Genomic DNA, 22,681 nt, shown 5'->3' with positions numbered 1-22,681 from the left:
GCTTTTTGGGCTCCTTTTTGATAGTTTAATCATCTACGCTAATACTAATAACCTCATTGTGAACTTTTTGGGGCCCTTGTTATTTCGGGGTCCTGTTGCGTCGCGCACATTGTGCATGCCTAGCTCCGCCTCTAACCATTTGACAATGTCACCCTACTGCAATCACAGATGTTCAAGAACTTCAAAAACAACAACGACAATAATCACTAAATTCGAATAAACTAAGTCTAATGAGGTACAGTGCTTACGATGCCCAAGCTCATAAAATCACACAATCAAAAGCAAATTTGCTAGGGTTTCACTAAACTAATACTCTCCTATGTATGCCTCGTTTCCAACTATTCCCCCTTTCTCGAGTTAGGGTTCTGCTCGAGGAGTGAATCAAAAGCCGTCGTCTCCATGGTGAAGTTTCTAAAGCCCGACAAAGCCGTCATCGTCCTCCAGGGCCAATACGCCGGTCGCAAGGCCAATACGCTAGTCGCAAGGCCGTGATTATTAGATCCTTCGACGAAGGCACACGTGACCGCCCCTACGGCCACTGTTTGGTCGTAGGGATAACTTATTGTCTGTCTCGTTTTATTTACGGCCTTATAATAGACTGATATTTAAATCATGAATGTGTTAACGGGGTTTAACGTATATTGTGACAAATTTATATAATAGATATACGAGATTAGAGTCCTAGAATGAAGTATATGTGTTGGGTGTTCTCTTGATCGTTGGTACACATATTTTATTAAAGTGTTTTATCATCTTTTTAAAATTGTCGAGCTGTTATCATTTCATCCAAGCGGTAAACATATTTAACCATCCACTCCTAAAAGCAATCAAAACTAAATTGCAATTAGAGATGGGCATGGAATCCGATGGGTTCCGACTCGATCGGGTCGGGTGTTTTAAAAACAATTTGAATTCAGGTCGGGTCGGTTTTTTAATTGTGATGTTCAGGTCGGGTTGGGTTGGATTCATGTTTAGGGTGAAAAGTACCAAACCCGATCAGAAAAAAAATATAATTTTACATTATATATTTATAAATAATTACAATAATACCCCTCTATATATTATTATTTTTTTAATTAAATCACTGTTTTTTATTGAATAAAAGTAATATTTTTTTATTATTTCGGGTCGAGTCGGATTTTTAAGTTATATATAGGGTCGGGTGAAATCTTGTTTTTGTCTGGATTGAAAGATTTTTTGACGAGTTTTCACTGAAGGGAAGAAAGAGAATAAAAACAGTTTAATGATCTTTTTTTACTGTAAAAATAAAATGATGCTTTAAATAACGATGAAATTGTACGACATTCAGTATTTTTAGTTGGTCTTGAGTGAATTTAAAATTGGATGACACTCTATACTCAATCGGATTTGTTCAAGTGGTAAGCAGTTTTATATCACTTAAGTAAGGTATCGAGTTTGAGTCATTATGTATGCGAAAAAATTCTACTGAAAGCTTCCCCCGCTAAAATTAGGTGGACGACATGGATCGATTTAGATTAATAAATAAAATAGAGAAATTGAGAAAGGAAAAGAAGAAGAGTTGTTTAGTGACAACAAATACCAAAGGATGATAAAAAAATACGATTTGAGTAATGATTGTTAATTTTGAAACTTGTGATTTTCTTGGTCATTATAAAATATAAAAAGAAAGCTTCACAATATAACTTATTTGGTAAAGAAAAATAAGAACTATGTGATGGATACTAAATAATTAAAAGGGTAAACTATACAAACAACCACCCAACTATAACCCTTATTTCATTTTGACTACTATTTTTGAATTATTATCAATCATATCACCAAGTATTTAAATGTATTCAATCAGGCCACTATTCGGTAGTGCTGACGTGACCGTTAATAAAATTAGTATAATTATATATTTAGTCCTCATTACTTATATATTCTATGAAATCAGTTATAATTTAAAGTTAATTAAATAAATTTAATCATCTAATTATATGAAGACACGTGTCACAACATTATTGGAGAGTTTTTTCTTAATTTAATTAATATTTAATTTAAATATTTTATTCCTCTAATCAGATGATGACACCATCTAATAAAATTAGTCATAATTTAAAGTTAATTAAATAAATTTAATTTCTCCAATTATATGAAGACACGTGTCACAACATTATTAGAGAACTTTTTCTTAATTTAATTAATATTTAATTTAAATATTTCATTCCTCCAATTACTGATTAAAGAAAAATGAATTGAATTGAACGACTGATTAAAGAAAACTGAATTGAATTGAAAAAGTTGTTGCTGGGGAGGTTTGTTCCTTGGACCCCAAGGAGTTTAGCATCAACATTACCACTACTCCAACAGCATTTTTTGGCTAATATTTCACAATATATAAGATTTAACTTATATATCAAGAAGCCCCCAAAAAAAAGGAAAACGGAAGTAGCAGTAAAAAAAATAGAACCTTAGCCTATTACGAAATATATATAAAAAAACGTTCTCTTATAATTCAATATAAATATTATTAACTAATTAAAAATATTAAATTTATTTTAAAATATTAACAAATTAAATTTATTTTTATTTTAAATGTAGTTATGATTTAACTACATTTTTAAATATATATATATAACATGTATTTAATTAATAATTACATCTGTTTTGGTTGGCTAAGTTTTTTTATATTTCGTAATAGGCCAAGGTTTGAGTCGTTAAACACTAGTTTATACAAGATTAAAAAAATAAATTTAAGATTTGTACAAGATTAAAATCGACTTCTAATTACACATTTTAATTGTATAATCCAATAAAAATTAATTAAAATATAAATTATTTGTATATTTTATTTTTTAATAAAAAAGGTAAAATTAATAATTAAATACATGTTAATAATTAGTTAATAATTAAATACATAGTTAAATAATTAATAAGTAAAATATAAATGATTCGTATACTTTTGTTTATCGTTTGACATTCCTTGTAATATAATTTAAATAACTAATGTGGTGGAAAACTTATCATAGTTGTTGGCACAGTAGTTGAGAGGGATGCTTATTTCCTTGGAGAGCTTGGATGAAATCCTCCTAACATTTTTTTTAATTCAATTGATTTTTCTTCTAGATGGTGCCACGTGTCACCATATGATTGGTGAAAAATATTTAAATTAAATATAAATTAAATTACTAGAAAGCTTTCCAATAATGTCGTGACATGTGTCTTCATATAATTAGAAGATTAAATTTATTTAATTAATTTAAAATTATGACTAATTTGATAGATTGTATAAGTAATGAGGATTAAATGTGTAATTATTTCAATTTTTCTAACTACCACATCAGCACTGTCGTTAACCGTTAACGTGATCTGATTGAATACATTTAAATAGTTGGATAGTCCGATTGACAATAATTCAAAAATAGTAGTCAAAATTAAAAGGGGCTATAGTTCGGTGGTCAGAGGTATAGTTTACCCTAATTAAAATTGGAAGAAAAATAAGAGTTACGTGATGAATGCAATAAGGTTTCGACTTGATTAATTTGGACCAACACGGAACGTACATCAGGCTTTGGTGAGTGAGTTTCTCAACGGGGATTTTATGCATACACAAAAACTCGAATATGAAACCTTAAACGATATTGTTGAGTTAATCGATCGATGGAATCGGCCAAGAGGGGGGTGAATTGGCAATAAAAATTTTGGTGGAAGCTTAGAATCTTCTAATAACTCATCATAAGATAATTCATCCAAATCGAATGAGTTAGAGGTTACCTTAGAATCTTCCCCAATAGCCATCAAGCACAAGTTTGCAACTTCTTGTTCCTCTTCATCGAAACCTTCTTCATCGCTCCATGTAGCTACATGAGCCTTGTGCTTCTTTTTGGATTGACCATTTTTCTTCAATTGTGGGCAATCATATTTGACATGCCCCGGCTTTTTGCATTCATAGTAAATGATCTAGTCTTTCTCTTTCGATTCAGTTTTGAAGCCTTCATGACGTTTGAATTTTCTTCCTCGGTTGGGCATCATCAACTTTCTGAATTGTTTGGCAAATAATGTCATTTCCTCGTCATCATCATCGTCATTTGAATCACTCTCATCTTTTGTGGATTTGAGAGCAACTCTAATGTTTTTCTTCTTCTCCTTCTCCTTTGGTGTCTCGTCAATCTTATCGAGGTCCACTTCATCTTCAAGAATCATTTCATGAGTGAGAATGAAACCGATTAGTTCTTCAAGAGTTAAGGATGTTAGGTCCTTAGACTCGATGATTGTCGTCTTCTTCGATTGCCATGATTTTGGAAGGGAGTAGACTAACTTCCTCACAAGCTTTTCATTTGAAATGATCTCTCCATATGATTTGAGACCATTGACAATTGTTGAAAATCTATCCATCATAGCTTTGATATCTTCATTTTGTTTCATCCTGAAATTTTCATAGCTATGCGTTAGAATACTAATTTTAGATTTCTTTACCTCATCGGTACCTTCATGAGTGACTTGAAGTTTGTCTCATGTTTCTTTGGCGGTTGTACAAGATGAAACTCTTCCGTATTCATCTGGTCCAAGAGCACAAAATATGATATGGATGGCTTTGGAGTTGAGCTGGAACATTCTTGTCTCTCCTTCACTCCACAATCTTGGATGAGTGAGAGGCTTCATGTATCCTTCTTCTACGGCATTGCATGCTCCCATGTCACTTGCTTGAATGAAGTACATCATCCTATTTTTCCAATAGGCATAGTTAGCCCCATTGAAGAAAGGAGGCTTGTTGACATGCATCAAATCGAGACCGGAGTTGAAGTTTGAAGTAGAGGCCATTGATGACTTTGATTATCGATGTAACTCTTCTCGAATCGACTCAAGAGGCGATTAAACCTTCAAATGAGTTAGGCTCTGATGCTAATTGTTGAGTTAATCGATCAATGAAATCGACCAAGAGGGGGGTGAATTGGAAATAAAAATTTTGGTGGAAGCTTTTGCAGAAGATTGAAAGTAATTGCACAACGATTTACAGTGGTTCGACTTTATCAACCAAAGTCTACGTCCACTACCTTAGCTATCCACACTAAGGATTTTCCAACAAATTCACTAATTTGTTCTTTCTTTTGAGGCCAAAGAGATAACCTTACAATTCCCTCAAGAATATACCTCAATTCTTGAGAACACTCTTTTCTCAAAGAGAAGGTTGCAAATTTGCAAACTTACAAGAAAAACCTCACAAGGTAAATATGTTTGAACAATTCTAGAACAAAGAAAGAACACTCAAGAATAAATACAATTGAGCACAATAAGTGTTCTTGAAAGCAAAATGAATATTGAATGAAAAATAGACTTGAAATGCTCAAACTTGAGGTTTGATGCTTTCTCTTTGATTCTATCTTGATTCTAGTTACTTGGTGTTTCTTATTTTTTTTATCAATGGCTTCTAAGCTTGTTTAAATACACCTTGAATCACTTCTGAACGTTGGGGATCATTAATGAAGTTATTAGAGCCGTTTAAGTGTGAAAACAATTAATATTTCTGCTTGGAGCGTGGGGGGAATCGGTACCCCCTCATGGGGAATCGGTTCCCTAAGTGTAAAATTCAAATATTCGACCGTTGAACAGTGGGGGGAATCGATACCCCCTGGGGGGAATCGGTTCCCTCTGAGCACACTGTTATTTCTCGGAGCAAAACCATTCAGGGGGAATCGGTTCCCTCTGGACAAACTGTAATTTTTTGCTTTGAAACGGTTCAAAATACTTTGTAAAATTGTTTTGAAATTATTTTAAGATTAAAACTTAATTTTACACTTTAGTAAGGATATAAATTAAATTTGAAAGATTTGAACTAATATTTTGATATTCGAATAATTATATCGAATATACTTAGAAAATCTTTTTGGAAAATCTTTTTGGAAAATCTTAAAATTCATTTAACTTAATTTGTTATATCGAAATATCAAAATGTTTTCAACAATCTCTCCCTTTTTGATATAACAAAACATTGTAGTAATTTTAAGATTTTATTTTGAAATCAAGTTTCAAGTTTGAAATTACTCCCCCTTACTCTAACATTACTCCTCTTTAAAAAAAACGCTTTTAACATTTCTCCCCCTTTTTTGTTAAATCAAAAAGACTCGTAAAAGATTTTAAACAAGGTTTTGAAATCATTTAGTTAATTGATATATATATATATATATATATATATATATATATATATCTTAAGCTGCTAAGATCACAATCAAGAGAAACTTTAGCCATTAGTTTCATAATCAATATTCATAAACAATGTGACATGGCAAAATTGGTCATATAGCTAACATGATGTAAATGATGCAATAATGAATAAATTTAACCACACCAAATATATAGAAATATAAGTTCAAACCATCCATAAATCCAAACAAATTCAAAGTCAATCAATCCACAAATTCAAACATTCAAAAATATTCAAAATGTTAAAACAATAAGCTTTAAGTTCAAAGTATTAAAACATAACACAGAATCAAGCATCCGTAGGAGGATCGGGAGGAGGAAAATGAGCTCGCATAACGGCTATCTCATGTGAGAGTGCATCAATGCATTCATTTATAGAAGCGTTGTTTGTGTGCATCTCCCGGATAATTTCCAATTGTTGAGCTCCCATTGTGGATAAATGAGATTCTATGGAAGTGAAGCGAGAATCCATAGAAGCATATCAGAAATCGAATGTCTCCATAAAGGATCGAAAGTATGGAGGCATTTGATCCTCTGGCTGTGCTTGTTCCTCTGCTCGTGCTTGTTCCTTGTGCTGTTCTGGTTCATCGTCGGAGTCGTCAACTTCATGTGGTTGCTCACCGATACGAACCCAAAGACCAGTTTCTTCATTGATCTTCCATCCCGATTTAGTTAAAGAGAATAGATTGATTTGGTTTTTGAGGGGAAATGAAGCATCAAGACCAACTCTAAGCCCAAGCGTCTTAAACAGATTACTAAGAATACAACTGTAAACTAAAGAAGAACACAATTTCTTATTGGAAACAAGATTTGGTTTCGACAAGTTCAGAAAAAATAATCTGTGGAAGGTTAATTTTGTGATTATTTTGGACATAATGAAGCCAAAATAGATCTAAGGCTCGAAGAGTAGAGTAACGACCTCCGGATGGTCGAAACCACCAAGAGATCATGAGGTGAAGAAAACGGTCATGAAGGTCTAGAACACTTGCACTATCCCTTTGCTTATACTGAGATCCTACCGTAAGTTTTTCATTGTCTAACCTTTCATTATATAATCCTAATGCTTTGGCAATGGATTCCTAGTCAAGATGAAAGAATCGTCTTAGAAGATAGGATCGGATCCCTATGGTTAAGGTTTGCTCTCGGTTTTTAATGCAAACAGCATTAGAGTAGAAGATCTGAACAAGTTGATGGTAGACAATGGGTTCAAGCTCAAAGAGTTTGTCAAATTTCCATTCATGAAGAGTAGGAAGATGACGAAAATTGATGTCTAGTATGGCTTGAAGAGATGTGATACGTTCTTCCCGGATTTTGTAGGACTCAAAGTATTGACAAAACCTATAGTAGAGATTTTGTTTACGATCGGGTTCATTGAAACAAGAATTGAGAATGATCATGTTTGGATCATCGGGATTAGGAATAGGAATTTGTGGGATAGGTGGAGGATTTGGAGGTGAGTTTGGAGGTTGGCTAGAACGACTAGAGGAGGCCCTAGAACGTTTATGAGACATGGTTTAAGATAATCGGAATGGAAAGATAACCTGCATTTTTAAAAACATATGTATGCAAAATAATCAATCCCAAAACTCAATTGAGTCCTCAATATTTCAAGGTTCTCTAAACCAATCCTAATGGGCAAAGTTTTAGAAAAACTTATTGAAAAATAAAGTTTTGAAAATCAATATATGTATAGTTTTCATAACAACAACGTAATTCAATCAAAACACAATAATTTGAAAAATAATTTTTTTTATTTCGAAATTTTCAAAAAAAATTGGAAAATTCTTGTGTTTTTGATGAAATTAGTTGTAAAATCTAGTTTCTAATCACTAAAAAATCAATGTCCGATCTAAAGTTCAACCTAGAACTAACTATTCCAACAGGTTTAGGAGATGATATTTGAAGAGAATTCCGATTAAAAATGTTGTTTTGAGGCAAAGTGAAGATTTGAGAGATGGAGAGAGTGATAGGCGGCAAAGGAAGAAGAAGAGAGGGTTTGAGCAAAAATAAGGGTTCTGCCCGATAAAACCAAAACCCTCAGGGGGTATCGATTCCCCTGTGGGGGGAATCGGTTCCCCTTCAAGGGGGTATCGATTCCCTCTGCCCTATAATTCAAAAATATGTATTTTAAACACTAAAAATGCTAAATTAATCTTCTCTAGTGGTATTGGCAACTCATATATCAAAAATTAATTATGTTCAATCAATCAAATTAATCCTTAAACTACATTTGAACATAAAGTTAATTTTTCATCAATAATCATAAACTCCCCCTAACTAATAGCAATGAATGTAATCAGAAATTACTATTATAAGCATTTTTCATTTATTATTTAAAGTGCTAAGATTATTTTAAACACTTAGTAAAGATAGGTCAGTTAAACTTAATTTTCTCATAAGTGTCCAAAAACGTTCATTGTCTAAAGGTTTTGTAAAGATATCCGCTAATTAATGCAAAGTATCAACAAATTCTAGAACTACATCTTCCTTAGTGACATGGTCTCTAATGAAGTGATGTTTTATTTCAATGTGCTTAGTTCTAGAGTGTTGGATGAGATTTTTAGTGAGACAAATAGCACTAGTATTGTCACACTTGATAGGAATGGTACCTACTTCAATTCCATAATCAAAAAGTTGTTGTTTCATCCATAAAACTTGTGAACAACAACTACCAGCTGAAATGTATTCGACTTCAGTGGTAGATAATGCAAGACAATTTTGTTTCTTTGAAAACCAAGAAATCAGCATATTTCCAAGGAATTGACAAGTACCAGAGGTGCTTTTCCTATCTAATTTGCATCCTCCATAATCCGCATCAGAAAAGGCATGCAAGCTAAAGCTAGAGTCTCTAGGATACCAAAGTCCTAAACTAGGAGTGTCTTTAAGGTATCTAAAGATTCTCTTAATAGCTAGTAAATGTGATTCCTTAGGGCATGATTGAAATCTAGCACATAAGCAAACACTAAACATAATGTCCGGTCTACTTGTAGTTAGATAAAGTAAAGATCCAATCATTGACCTATATAATTTAATATCTACACATTTACCTCTTTCATCTAAGTCAAGCTTTGTTGAATAGCTCATTGGAGTGTCATGAGGCTTGCCATTTTCCCGTCCAAATTTCTTGAGCATATCTTTGACGTACTTAGCTTGATTGATGAAGATGCCATCTTTTCTTTGCTTGATTTGGAGTCCCAAGAAAAATGAGAGCTCCCCCATCATGCTCATTTCGAATTCGCTTTGCATTAGCTTAGAAAATTCTTGGCAAAGAACATCATTAGTAGAACCAAATATTATATCATCAACATAAATTTGAACTACTAATAAATCTTTACCTTTATGCTTTAAAAACAATGTAGTGTCAACCTTCCCTTTTGAAAAACCTTTTTCAATTAAAAAGTTTGACAATCTTTCATACCAAGCTCTAGGAGCTTGTTTTAAACCATAAAGTGCTTTTGTCAATTTAAGAACATGATCCGGAAATTTTGAATCTTCAAAACCTGGAGGTTGTTCCACATACACTTCTTCTTTTATAAAACCATTTAAAAATGCACTTTTAACATCCATTTGATATAATTTAAATTCATGAAAACATGCAAATGCTAATAACATTCTAATTGCTTCCATCCTAGCTACGGGAGCGTATGTTTCATCATATTCTATGCCCTCTTCTTGAGTATACCCTTGAGCAACAAGTCTAGCCTTGTTTCTCACTATATTACCACTCTCATTAAGCTTATTCCTAAATACCCATCTAGTACCTACAGTAGATTTATTACTAGGCCTTTCAACTAATGTCCATACTTTACTTCTCTCAAATTGATTTAACTCTTCTTGCATAGCCATAATCCAATGTTCATCATTTAATGCTTCTTTAATATTCTTAGGCTCTATGCATGAGATAAATGCAACATAATTTCAAATATTTCTAAGAGAAGATCGAGTTGTTACCCCTTTGGATGGATCACCTATAATCTCACCATCCTTGACATAGTTGTACTCTCTTGGATAAGATACTTCCCTTTCTTCAATGGTTGGATTCTCGAAAGGATCATGAGTTTCCTCATCTTTCATTTCTTCTTTTGATTATGATTCTCCAACGTCATGTCTAACGTCATTTGTATTTATAATACCTACATCACTATTCAAACAAGAATCCTTCCTCGGAATGAGATTATCATCGAAAACAACATGTATAGACTCTTCTACAACTAAAGTTCTTTTATTAAATATTCGATAAGCTTTAGAATTTAAGGAATAACCCAGAAAAATTCCTTCATCACTTTTAGCATCAAATTTGCCAAAGTTTTCTTTACCGTTGTTTAAAACAAAACATTTACATCCAAAAGGATGAAAATAGCTAATGTTAGGCTTTTTATTTTTGAAAATTCCATATGGAGTTTTTTTTAAAATTGGCCTAATCATTACTCGATTTACAACATAACAAGCGGTATTTGTGGCTTCCGCCCAAAAATATTTTGGCAAATTATTTTCACAAAGCATGGTTCTAGCCATTTCTTCTAAAGTTTGATTTTTCCTCTCAACAACTCTATTTTGTTGAGGGGTTCTAGGTGCTGAAAATTTATGGCTAATACCATTAGAATTACAAAACTCATTAAATCCAAGATTTTCAAATTCAGTACCATGATCACTTCTAACACTAGTGATAGAGTAACCTTTTTCGTTTTGGATTACATTTGAAAATGTGATGAAATTTTCTAATGCTTCATCTTTAGTACTTAAGAATAGAACCCAAATATATCTAGAATAGTCATCTACCAAGACAAATGCATATTGTTTTCCACCCAAGCTAGTAGTCCTAGTTGGCCCAAAAAGATCTATATGGATCAATTGTAATACTCTACTAGTTGATACGTCATTAATGGATTTAAAAGAAATTCGCTTTTGTTTTCCTTTAGCACAAGCATCACAGATTTTATTATTATCAAATTTTAGTTTAGGCAGCCCTCAAACCAATTCTCCGTGAACTAACCGCTGCAAAACACTCATGCTAGCATGTCCTAGTCTCCTATGCCATAACCAACTATCATGCTCATCTTTTGCAACCAGGCATAAATCAGTCACATTAATAGAATCTAAATGCACCATGTAAATGTTTCCTATTCTATGACCAATAAGCATAATCCGATTAGATGCAATGTAAATAACTTTACAACCATTAGTTTAAAACATGACATTGAATCCTTTATCACAAAATTGACTAATACTCAAAAGATTATGCTTTAATCCATTCACATATAAAACATTTTTAATTTGTATGGAAGAGGTATTACCTATTGTACCTATACCTTCAATGTAACCTTTTGAATTATCACCAAAAGCCACTTCTCCTCCATTTTTGGCGTTAAGCTCTATGAACCGGTTTTTATCCCCGGTCATGTGTATCGAGCATCCACTATCAAGGTACCATGAATTTGGATTTGTTTCCCGTGCCTTGTAGCAATGCTCCTTTTCCTACAAACATAGATTAATTTTTAATTTTTGGTACCCAAATTCGTTTGGGTCCATATTCATTAGTTTCTAAAATCCTTGTCCCCTTTGGTATCCATTTATTAAGGACATCCTTATCTTTAGTAGTAATGAATTCTTTAGGAACCCATATACTCCTAATAATTTTACCATTCAAGGTTCGTTGAGGACTTCTATGATTGTAGCTTCTAAAACTTTTCTTAACAAAGTTGGATTTTGAATTCTCACCTTTTTCAAAACTTTTTGTTTCAACCTTATTAAAAGAATTTTTAAGATCATCAATCTTCTTTTGATGATCATCATGAACTTTTGAAAGTAAGTTATGCAAATCAGTATTTTTCTTTTCAAAATCATTAATTTTGATTTGCAATTCTTTGATCTTACTTTCAAGCTCATTGTTGGTCTTGGATATAAGACTATTTTCGTTTTTCAATTTTGAAATATCATTTTTGTATTTTGAAAATAGAGTCTTATAATCCGAAGCCAACCCATTGTAATCCTCTAATAACTCATCATAAGATAATTCATCCAAATCGAATGAGTTAGAGGTTACCTTAGAATCTTCCCCGATAGCCATCAAGCACAAGTTTGCAACTTCTTGTTCCTCTTCATCGGAACCTTCTTCATCGCTCCATGTAGCTACATGAGCCTTGTGCTTCTTTTTGGATTGACCATTTTTCTTTAATTGTGGGCAATCATATTTGACAAGCCCCGGCTTTTTGTATTCATAGCAAATGATCGGGTCTTTCTCATTCGATTCAGTTTTGAAGCCTTCATGACGTTTGAATTTTCTTCCTCGGTTGGGCATCATCAACTTTCTGAATCGTTTGGCAAATAATGTCATTTCCTCGTCATCATCATCATCATTCGAATCACTCTCATCTTTTGTGGATTTGAGAGCAACTCTAATGCTTTTCTTCTTCTCCTTCTCCTTTGGTGTATCGTCAATCTTATCGAGGTCCACTTCATCTTCAAGCATCATTTCATGAGTGATAAGGGAACCAATTAGTTCTTCAAGAGTTAAGGACGTTAGGTCCTTAGACTCGATGATTGTCGTCTTCTTTGATTGCCACGATTTTGGAAGGGAGTAGACTAACTCCCTCACAAGCTTTTCATTTGAAATGATCTCTCCATATGATTTGAGACCATTGACAATCGTTGAAAATCTATCTGTCATAGCTTTGATATCTTCATTTGGTTTTATCCTGAATTTTTCATAGCTATGCGTTAGAATACTAATTTTAGATTTCTTTACCTCATCGGTACCTTCATGAGTGACTTGAAGTTTGTCTCATATTTCTTTGGCGGTTGTACAAGATGAAACTCTTCCGTATTCATCTGGTCCAAGAGCACAAAATATGATATGGATGGCTTTGGAGTTGAGTTGGAACATTCTTGTCTCTCCTTCACTCCACAATCTTGGATGAGTGAGAGGCTTGATGTATCATTCTTCTACGCCATTCCATGCTCCCATGTCACTTGCTTGAATGAAGTACATCATCCTATTTTTTCAATAGGCATAGTTAGCCCCATTGAAGAAAGTATGCTTGTTGACGGGCATCGAATCGAGACCGGAGTCGAAGTTTGAAGTAGAGGCCATTGATGACTTTGATTATCGATATAACTCTTCTTGAATCGACTCAAGAGGCGATTAAACCTTCAAATGAGTTAGGCTCTGATGCCAATTGTTGAGTTAATCGATCGATGGAATCGGCCAAGAGGGGGTGAATTGGTAATAAAAATTTTTGTGGAAGCTTTTGCAGAAGATTGAAATTAATTGCACAGCGATTTACAGTGGTTCGACTTTATCAACCAAAGTCTACGTCCACTACCTTAGCTATCCACACTAAGGATTTTCCAACAAATTCACCAATTTGTTCTTTCTTTTGAGGCCAAAGAGATAACCTTACAATTCCCTCAAGAATATACCCCAATTCTTGAGAACACTCTTTTCTCAAAGAGAAGATTACAAATTTGCAAACTTACAAGAAAAACCTCACAAGGCAAATATGTTTGCACAATTCTAGAACAAAGAAAGAACACTCAAGAATAAATACAATTGAGCACAATAAGTGTTCTTGAAAGCAAAATGAATATTGAATGAAAAATAGACTTGAAATGCTCAAACTTTAGGTTTGATGCTTTCTCTTTGATTCTCTCTTGATTCTAGTTGCTTGATGTTTCTTATTTTTTATCAATGGCTTCTAAGCTTGTTTAAATACACCTTGAATCACTTCTGAACGTTGGGGATCATTAATGAAGTTATTGGAGTCGTTTAAGTGTGAAAAAAATTAATATTTCTGCTTGGAGCGTGGGGGAATCGGTACCCCTCATGGGGAATCGGTACCCCCTCATGGGGAATCGGTTCCCTAAGTGTAAAATTTAAATATTCGACCATTGAACAGTGGGGGGAATCGGTTCCCTCCGAGCACACTGTTATTTCTCGGAGCAAAACCATTCAGGGGGAATCGGTACCCCCTTCGGGGGAATCGATTCCCTCTGGACAAACTGTAATTTTTGGCTTTGAAACGGTTCGAAATACTTTGTAAAATTGTTTTGAAATTATTTTAAGATTAAAACTTAATTTTACACTTTAGTAAGGATTTAAAATGAAATTTGAAAGATTTGAAGTAAAATTTTGATATTCGAATAATTATATCGAATATACTTAGAAAATATTTTTGAAAAATCTTAAAATTCATTTAACTTAATTTATTATATCGAAATATCAAAATGTTTTCAACAAATATCAAACTACTTATCACTTGAACCAATCCTGTTGGTACAAAGTATGATTTCTACTCACTTCTACTGTAATTTGCTATCAATCATAATGAAGTTTTTCTCCTTTCCATGTTTTTGTTTCTCTTAAATTCTTTTGCATAAATATATATGTTCATATTATTTACCTTTTAATTTGTGATCGATTGCTTATAATAATATTAAAAATATTATTTTTTAGATTATATCGGACACGTGCCATTCATATTCACGTCCTTAAATATACAATGATTTTTTAATACTCATATCCTATACAAAATAATGAAAATGGTGTAAAAGAAATAAAAATTAGGGAAAATTGCATGTTTAGTACCTAAACTATCAATTTTGATCCGTTTTATTACCTAAACTTTTAATGTTTTCAAACTGTACCTAACATTTAGTTTTTGTTTCATTTTAATACCCTTGTTAAAAACTTAACATTAAGTTTTGGAAAACAAAAATGAAAGTCTAGGTACTAAAAATACCAAAATTGATAGTTTAGGTACTAAACATATTAAGTTTTTAACGATGGAGTACTAAAATAAAACAAAAACTAAATTTTAGGCATGGTTTTGAGAAAATTTTAAGTTTAGGTATTAAAACGGATCAAAATTGTTAGTTTAGGTACTAAACGCATAGTTTACCCTAAAAAATTAAAGTGACCTTTGTATCAAGGCAGCAAATAAGTGAGAAATTAGAAGAATGAACAATTTTATTGATATCCCAATGGTGAAGGCTTACATAATTTTCAGCATTATCACCAACAAAGAAAACTGATCACTGTTTCTTGTGCTTAGACTTGAGTTCCTTCACCTTCTCCTCGGTAGCCTTCAATGCTTTCCCATATATGCTAATTAACTGTGCAAAGCAGTAAGATTCGGTTAATTTGGTTCGGTTAACCGGTCATTTATCGGAACCGGACGACTTAATCGACTAGAAAGAAGTAAGAACCTTAAACTTACCTCATCAACCTCTTGAGCAGATATTATAAATGGTGGAGCCATCATTATGGTGTCACCTGCAACACGTACTACCATGCCATGCTTCTCGCATTGTGCCCCAAAATATGCATCAAGTCCTGCACACAAAATCATCCGTCATTTGTTATCAGAGCATGTCTCGAAATCTAGACTCCGACCCCATTCGACATCGTCAAATAACTTGGAACACACTCAATTGTATCTATACGAGTGAGGGAGATAGAAGAACTCGCTCCATTCAGGAGGGAAACGACCAGTATGTGACTTGTTGTCCGTAAACTCCGTACTCAGAATCAAGCCGGTACCTCGGATCTGCATAACCGAACAGTGATTACGATTCGAAGTTCTCGGCATGCTTAGTAGAAGTATATGTGAAATGCAGAATTTCACCTCTCCAACAATAGGACTGTCTGAAAATGCTTTTAAACCATCTTGAAACCTTGGGGATATCCTCTTCACCTTCTCAACAAGATTCCCTTCCCTGCAATGATGTTCATATGGACATGTTTATTTAACTATTCCGAAAGATTCGAAATTATTTCGATATTTTCTGTTTCGATGGAGGATGGAACACACTTGTAGAGCTTGATCGATTCACTTGCGACGGCGCAGGCTACGGGGTACCCGCTGTAGGTGAATCCATGAGAGAAAGTACCTGAAAATATTACATACACTTTGTCACTCGTATGAGGATGTGAGTGTCGGATACGGGTTCGAGCCCGGTACAACCTTACCGAGCTTGTTGGTCTGATAATAAACGACTTCCGTAACTTGTGGGCTCACCATGATTGCTCCAATGGGCACATATGCTGAAGAAAGGGCCTATAATACCAGCAGATGAAGAAATATATGAGAACTAATCATATGAGGATCAAAAATTTTGTTACAGCTTCACCTTTGCTAATGTAACAAGATCTGGTTTTATGTTGTATTTGTCACATCCAAACATTGTCCCAAGCCTTCCAAATGCACAAATAACCTATACACCAAGCACAAAATCACACTTATGCATCAGGCTGTGACACCCTTTTTCGAGATTCGGGTGAAGAGTTAGAGCGACATAGATGAAAAGGCGAAATACCTCGTATGCGATGAAAAATATGTCGTATTTTCTCACAACAGCTTGTACCTGAATGATATTTGAAATGGCTACATCAGTAAGAAACTGCGCATAAGTTTCAAAGGACATTCCCAAGTTCATGATGATAATAGGTCATTGAAGACTCGCCTTCTCGAAATAAGTAGCAGGAGGAGGTATAACACCACCAGCTCCCATCACAGGCTCGGCAATGAATGCAGCAATCTGATATGAACAAAAAAACAGATAAGATCAGCTACACGAACAAAGCGAGCCTCTTCTAGTTGCGAAAAGGCGATAATCTGAAGACCAAAAAATGCATGGCTATGATCAATTTAAGCTCCCAAGGTAAATATGTATGAACGGATCGGTAAAAACTGAAAACCTGGTAGATGATATCGCCAGTAATGAGGGCAGTCTGTGTGCAACACAAATGGAGCTGGCAGATCAAAGTTTTGATGAAGAGGAGGGAGTCTGTGAATGGTAAATCTATTTGTTAAAAACACAAGGATTTGAATCACTGGTTAAATTCATTTTTACCAAATACATTTACCCTGAAAGACTAGCTGATATCAAAGTTGAGCCATGGTATCTGAAGAAATTTCAAGAGAAAGGATGATCTATAAGCATTCATGAAATAACACAAAGAAGCAGTGAATAACAGTGTCATCGACTTCGAATCTTATGATTTGGCTCGAGCAATGAATTTCTTCTTCTTTGGCCTTCCGAGTGCATTGTTATAATACCAAACAAGCTTCACCTGTGTATCATTTGCTTCAGATCCACTATTTGTAAAGAAGACTTTTGCCATTTTTCTTGCAGTAAAAGTTTCAACAAGTTCCTTGGCATGATCCTGTGAGATCAATGTTATCAGAATCCGAGCAATAACACCATAGGATTGATTCAAAGAAAGATGGATCGTTGAAGTACTAATGCCGGTTTTGTTGTTCGATTCCAGAACGAATGGTAAAACGACAACTTATTCAATTGAGCAGTTGCAGCAGCAACAAGCCGAGGTTCATTTTCACCTGCAGAAGATGTAGCAGTCATAAGGGACCGAATACATTCCGTCTGTCGAAACAAATCACAGCGTTCAAGTCGATCTTCGACGGACCAAAATCGACAATACCTAGTGCTGTACACCATAGACCAGCCAGAGCATCCATATACTTTTTCCCATTGATATCATACACATAGCTCCCCTGTGCTAGATCAAAATCGAACTTTGTTATATCGTGTTACAGGCCTCAGCTCGTATGCATACTCGTGTCGAACACATATTCAAACCCGAGTAAAATCGAACGAAAGACACCCTAGACACATACCTCAGACCTTTCAATAACCAGGGGATCCACATCAGTAGTCTGCCACCCAGCTGTGAATGGAGCAAGCATATCATGTCCCTTATAACATTGCTGGGTGCTATATAATCTGGACACTGATGCACCTTTGATTGGATGCTCCAAAAAGCTTCTGCAAGTAGCAGCATTTTTTATATATGATCCAAGCTGCAAATAGAAATGGCGTGTCAGTTTTTTCTCGGAAGCCAAACAGAACACACACACACACATGATATATATAGGGTAAAGTACACAAATGGTCCCCGATTATGGGACGTTATTTTGTTGAGTCCCTCAACTATTAAAGGTTTCAAAATGGTCACTTGACTATTCATATACTCCAAACCCATCTTTTTCAGTTTAACAATTGACAATGGTTTGATCGGATGTTAGCCTACTGATTGTGATATGATAAAATGTGATCTCAGAATCTCAAACAACTATCATATAACAGTAAGCATGTTAACGTACAACTCAGATGACCGTCAATTTTTTAAAGGTAAAAGAACGAGTTTAAAACATATGATCATTCTGTAACTTTTAAAAGTTGATATAGTCAGAGAACCATGGACATTGGTTTTTCTTAAACAAAAGAGAAGATCAAACAGAACAAACATAAGAAAAGAAAAATTGGGAACCTGGGATTTGAGAGTTGATCCAAGGAATTTTTCAGAAACCATTTTCTTTTTTCTTTTTCTATTTGAGTTGAAGGAAATTCATGCAAATGAGAATGAAACAATTTAAACAGTCATTCACAGTTTTATAGGCTATTTTTATGGTTGATTTGATTTGGTACATGCAAATTAATACTGATGAAATATTTTTAATTTTTTTTAATAAAAACAAAAATTTTACAGAAAAAGATAATAGGGTAAATTATACGGATAGTCCTTTATGTTTTTGATCTTTTGGAAAAAGTTTTTTTGGTCACTTATGTTTCCGAGTTATAAAATTTTAGTCGCTCATGCATTAACCTCCGTTGAATCTTTGATGTCGCATGTTAACAAAAATTGTTAATTTAACACCTGAACTTTTTAAAGTTTATTTTCTCACCCATTCTAAAAAAACATAAAATCCTTTTTCTCTCAAAATTTCTCTCATCTTATCTAATCGTCTCTTTGTTGTTGTCATCGTCACCATATGCTACTACCAACTTCATCGGCTGTTGTACGCCTCTTGCCCAAACCTTCATAGCGTTGGCTGCAGAGCCCAGAGAAGGGATTTCCGAATGACCAAAATTGAACTTTTCCTAATCGATAACCAAAACCGAATAGACAAAAAATAAAAAGGGCGTCTTTATAGTCTATCCTTAAATTTATGAAAATAATATAAATTTAATATATATTCAAAATCTATCTTAACTATCGATAATGTACATACATCATGTAAATAAAATTACTCTAATCTATAGTATTATTTAACGGTTCACAACAATCCATTTAATTTTCAACTTCTCTTTATCGGAAAAAATAAATTTTAATTCAATCAATTACTTTTTATTATTTAACAGTCTTTTTATTTATATAAAGATAATTTAATGTATAAATATAAAATATTCTAAAATTGAATCTCAAATTACACTCTTGAGTAAAATTTAATATATAAACATTATTTTTTATCATTTTCTTTGTATAATAATATTTTAACAATAATTTATTATTTTTATAATAAAATATAATTATCCAACTACTATTTTGATTCAATGAGTTTGTTTAGTTTGACATTAGCATAAAAATGACTCAATTGATGAAATCTTTAAATATAAAGTTAAATTTATTAAATTGCCCCGAATTAGGACAAAATTGATATAATGTGTGAGTTTTAGGACATAAAATATTATTATATTAAACCACATTAGACGTAAGTTTCTGTTTTAATAATATAATGATCTATTTATAATAATATTTTAATTGAGCAACTTATTTGTAATAATTTTTTTAAGAAAAAAGTGTCATGTTTGTTACTAAACACATAATTAACCATAAAAGTGATTTACCCTAATATAATATTAGATAAACCTAATTATTCTCGTGATTTTGTTTTAGTCACTCAATTATTTTTTTTAAATCATACATAAACTTACGTGTTTGTTCAGTTTTAGTCACAAACACATATTTTTTGATTAAGTATATTCTATAATATTACCTCATCGTATATTCTATAATATTACCTCATCGTCATTAGCGATGATTAAGTCGTTAGTTATTGTAACAACCTCAAATAGATACGAGTAACTCACTCTGATTCAATGTGTCACATTAGGACAATCGGAGCAACCCACAAATAGAATCTAGGAAAAAAAATCTATCAAACAAATTCAAAATCGTAAATTTTTTTTGACATAACTATATAAAATTCAGAAACCATTCAGACGTTAAAATAAAATTCAATATTATAAAGTATTAAAACAAGTTTTAGATACTGATATAAAAATAAAAAGTGACCTACATGTCCCCTAATTAAAATGTACCGTACTCTGCAAGAGACGTTGAATGAACTCCCCTCACTTGATTTTGATAATAGAACAAAATCAAATCCTTTAACCTGAAATGGTAAGTAACATAATGAATTTTGAGAAAGTTGAATAGTACAAAACTACTAAAAGATGCTAAAGGCCAAACAAATATATGGTAAAGCATGAAACATTCTTAGTGATCTAGGCATATATAAGTTCTAGTGATGAGTTGAGGTTTTATTAATTAATTCTTCATATAACAGTCAAAAAACCTACAATTTGTAGGAAACATTCTAAGAGACAGATTCAAGACAATGAATTTTGGTGTCTATTATGTTCTAATAAAATTGAAAATAAGTGCACACATAGTTTAAAAATAGTAGTAGTTTATTTCGAGAAAACAGATTTTAAAATCACAATGATACCCTCTAACCGTACATCTGTATGTAGTTTCCTATAATCACATCCATAAGGACTTACCCTAGGCCCATAGTGTATAGGAGCCAACTTAAGGGAGTACCTTGGGCCTAAGAGCATACCCAAAGATCGCTTTAGGACCATAAGAAATTATCAATTTGATTAGAGTTGAACCTACAGAGACTCCATAAGAAATCCTGAATAGTACCCCAATATAAATTAGATTAAAAAGGAAATGGTGATATAAGAAATCATGAGTTAGATATATTTTGTATCATAAAATAGAGTCCATAAATTGTGTTTTTATTATAGATAATAGAGTCATACTTTCTAAAATCAGAGAAAATATCTATCTGCACAGGAAACACACTAGAGGATGCAATTTTTGTTTAGAAGTATTTGGTAGTTATCATGAAGGGAAACTATGGAACTTTTGTAAATTGATCAGATTTTAGAAACGAGGTCTCTATTAAAAGTGTTTGATTACTAACAGATCTAATAAAACATTTAGAAATTGATGCTTCATGACCATTTAGGATTCAAGTACATTAAGAATGTATTCAAGAACTTTTACATGATAATTATTTAAGATTCAGATATAGCATGAGTGATTCATTTATTCAAGCGATCAGGGGCATTGTAGACATTTTGATTCTTGAATATTTTTTTAGTAAATTAACTCAATAAAGGTAAAATGATAATTTACAATATTCAAGATTTATATTGAATTATTAGGATTTTGAGTTAAACCGAACTAAATGGATCCCAACGTTTTTAACATTAAAATTTTTAACGAGAAAAGTTAGAATTTAAGGATTTTGTGGTTAATTGTTTTATCAATTAATCATCGGGCCTAGAATTTATTTCTTGTCGATCTACTAGTTTTCTGATACGAGTTACCCGAGTCTTATTCAGTTTACAGTGTAACACCCCGAAATATAGGTTAGGAGAATCGGGTTATTCGTTTAGGCTTTTGGATAAATTTCCCTTAGTATGTCAAGCTTTGGACCCAACTTGATTTAATTTGGGCTTTGGGTGAGCCCAACAAGCCTTAAAAGGAGTTTTTTTAACGAAGCCAAGTTATGGAAGGACTAGGAATGCAATTGTCCTTTTTATTCAAACAAAGGTCGATCTCCATTTATTGGAGATGATATAAATGGAGATCATATCATGTCTGTTTTGCCATCTCTTTTTCTTCACCAGCTTTGTCTCTTTCCTCTTTTCATCTTCATCCTCTCCTCTCCCAAGATAGGCTTAAGGTTAGAACTTTAAGAATTCAAGGCCCTCCATTAAGTTTTTCAAGGTAAGAACTTCATCCTACATCTCTCAAGCTTCTAATTAAGCACTCTTTTGCAAGGTTTGAGGAAGTTGGCAAGAAACGAGTTTAAGAGGGGTTTAGGAAAAACTTGGGGTTTTAAATCTTTTTGAAAGAGTTGTGGATTGTAGGATTGTTTTTAACACCTCCCTAAGCTTTAAAATGAGTTAATAACTCATCTTCTTTGTTGTAGCTAGATAAGAGAAGGGTGAGAGCTCTAAGTCAAAGGGTAAGGAGAAACTCATTCTTGGTGGAACTAAGGACGTTTTTAGTCACCTAAGCACAAGGTAACACGATTCTGACTTGTCCATACCATATGTAGTTCATTGTGTGTGCATTATGGTTTGTTTAGTTCATGAAGCATGCTAGAGTAATTTTCATGGCAAGATTCGTATTTGTGTGTTGCACGCATGAAAATTAATACCTTTTGACCTCTAAGATACTAAATAAGATGTTAAACATGTTTTCTAGTCTTAAGGGAATTGTTGGGTTGATTTTTTGGGTGTTTTGTAACAACTCGAAAATTTTAAAATCATGTTTAATTGAAATTTGAGGTTAATTATGAAATTTGGTGAAATTTGGAGACTAAATTGGAAGTTCTTTAAACTTGTAGCTTGTTTTAGAATTAAAAGAAAATTCAGGGACCAAACCCTAAATTTACTCTTAAATGTTAGGTATGTT

The 22,681-nt window shown here is 33.1% G+C and overlaps 1 pseudogene; it reads right to left on the bottom strand.

The window, feature by feature from the left end:
• Window positions 1-15,156: 15,156 nt before the first annotated feature.
• LOC120136714 lies at window positions 15,157-18,493 on the bottom strand (annotated as a pseudogene).
• Between the last annotated feature and the right edge of the window lie 4,188 nt (window positions 18,494-22,681).

This window comes from Hibiscus syriacus, unplaced genomic scaffold (genome assembly GCF_006381635.1).
Source record: "Hibiscus syriacus cultivar Baekdansim isolate YM2019G1 unplaced genomic scaffold, ASM638163v2 tig00110637_pilon, whole genome shotgun sequence".
In the NCBI taxonomy this organism is placed as follows: Eukaryota; Viridiplantae; Streptophyta; class Magnoliopsida; order Malvales; family Malvaceae; genus Hibiscus; species Hibiscus syriacus.
Note: the sequence above shows the minus strand (reverse complement) of the source record. Positions and strands in the feature narration are given on the sequence as shown.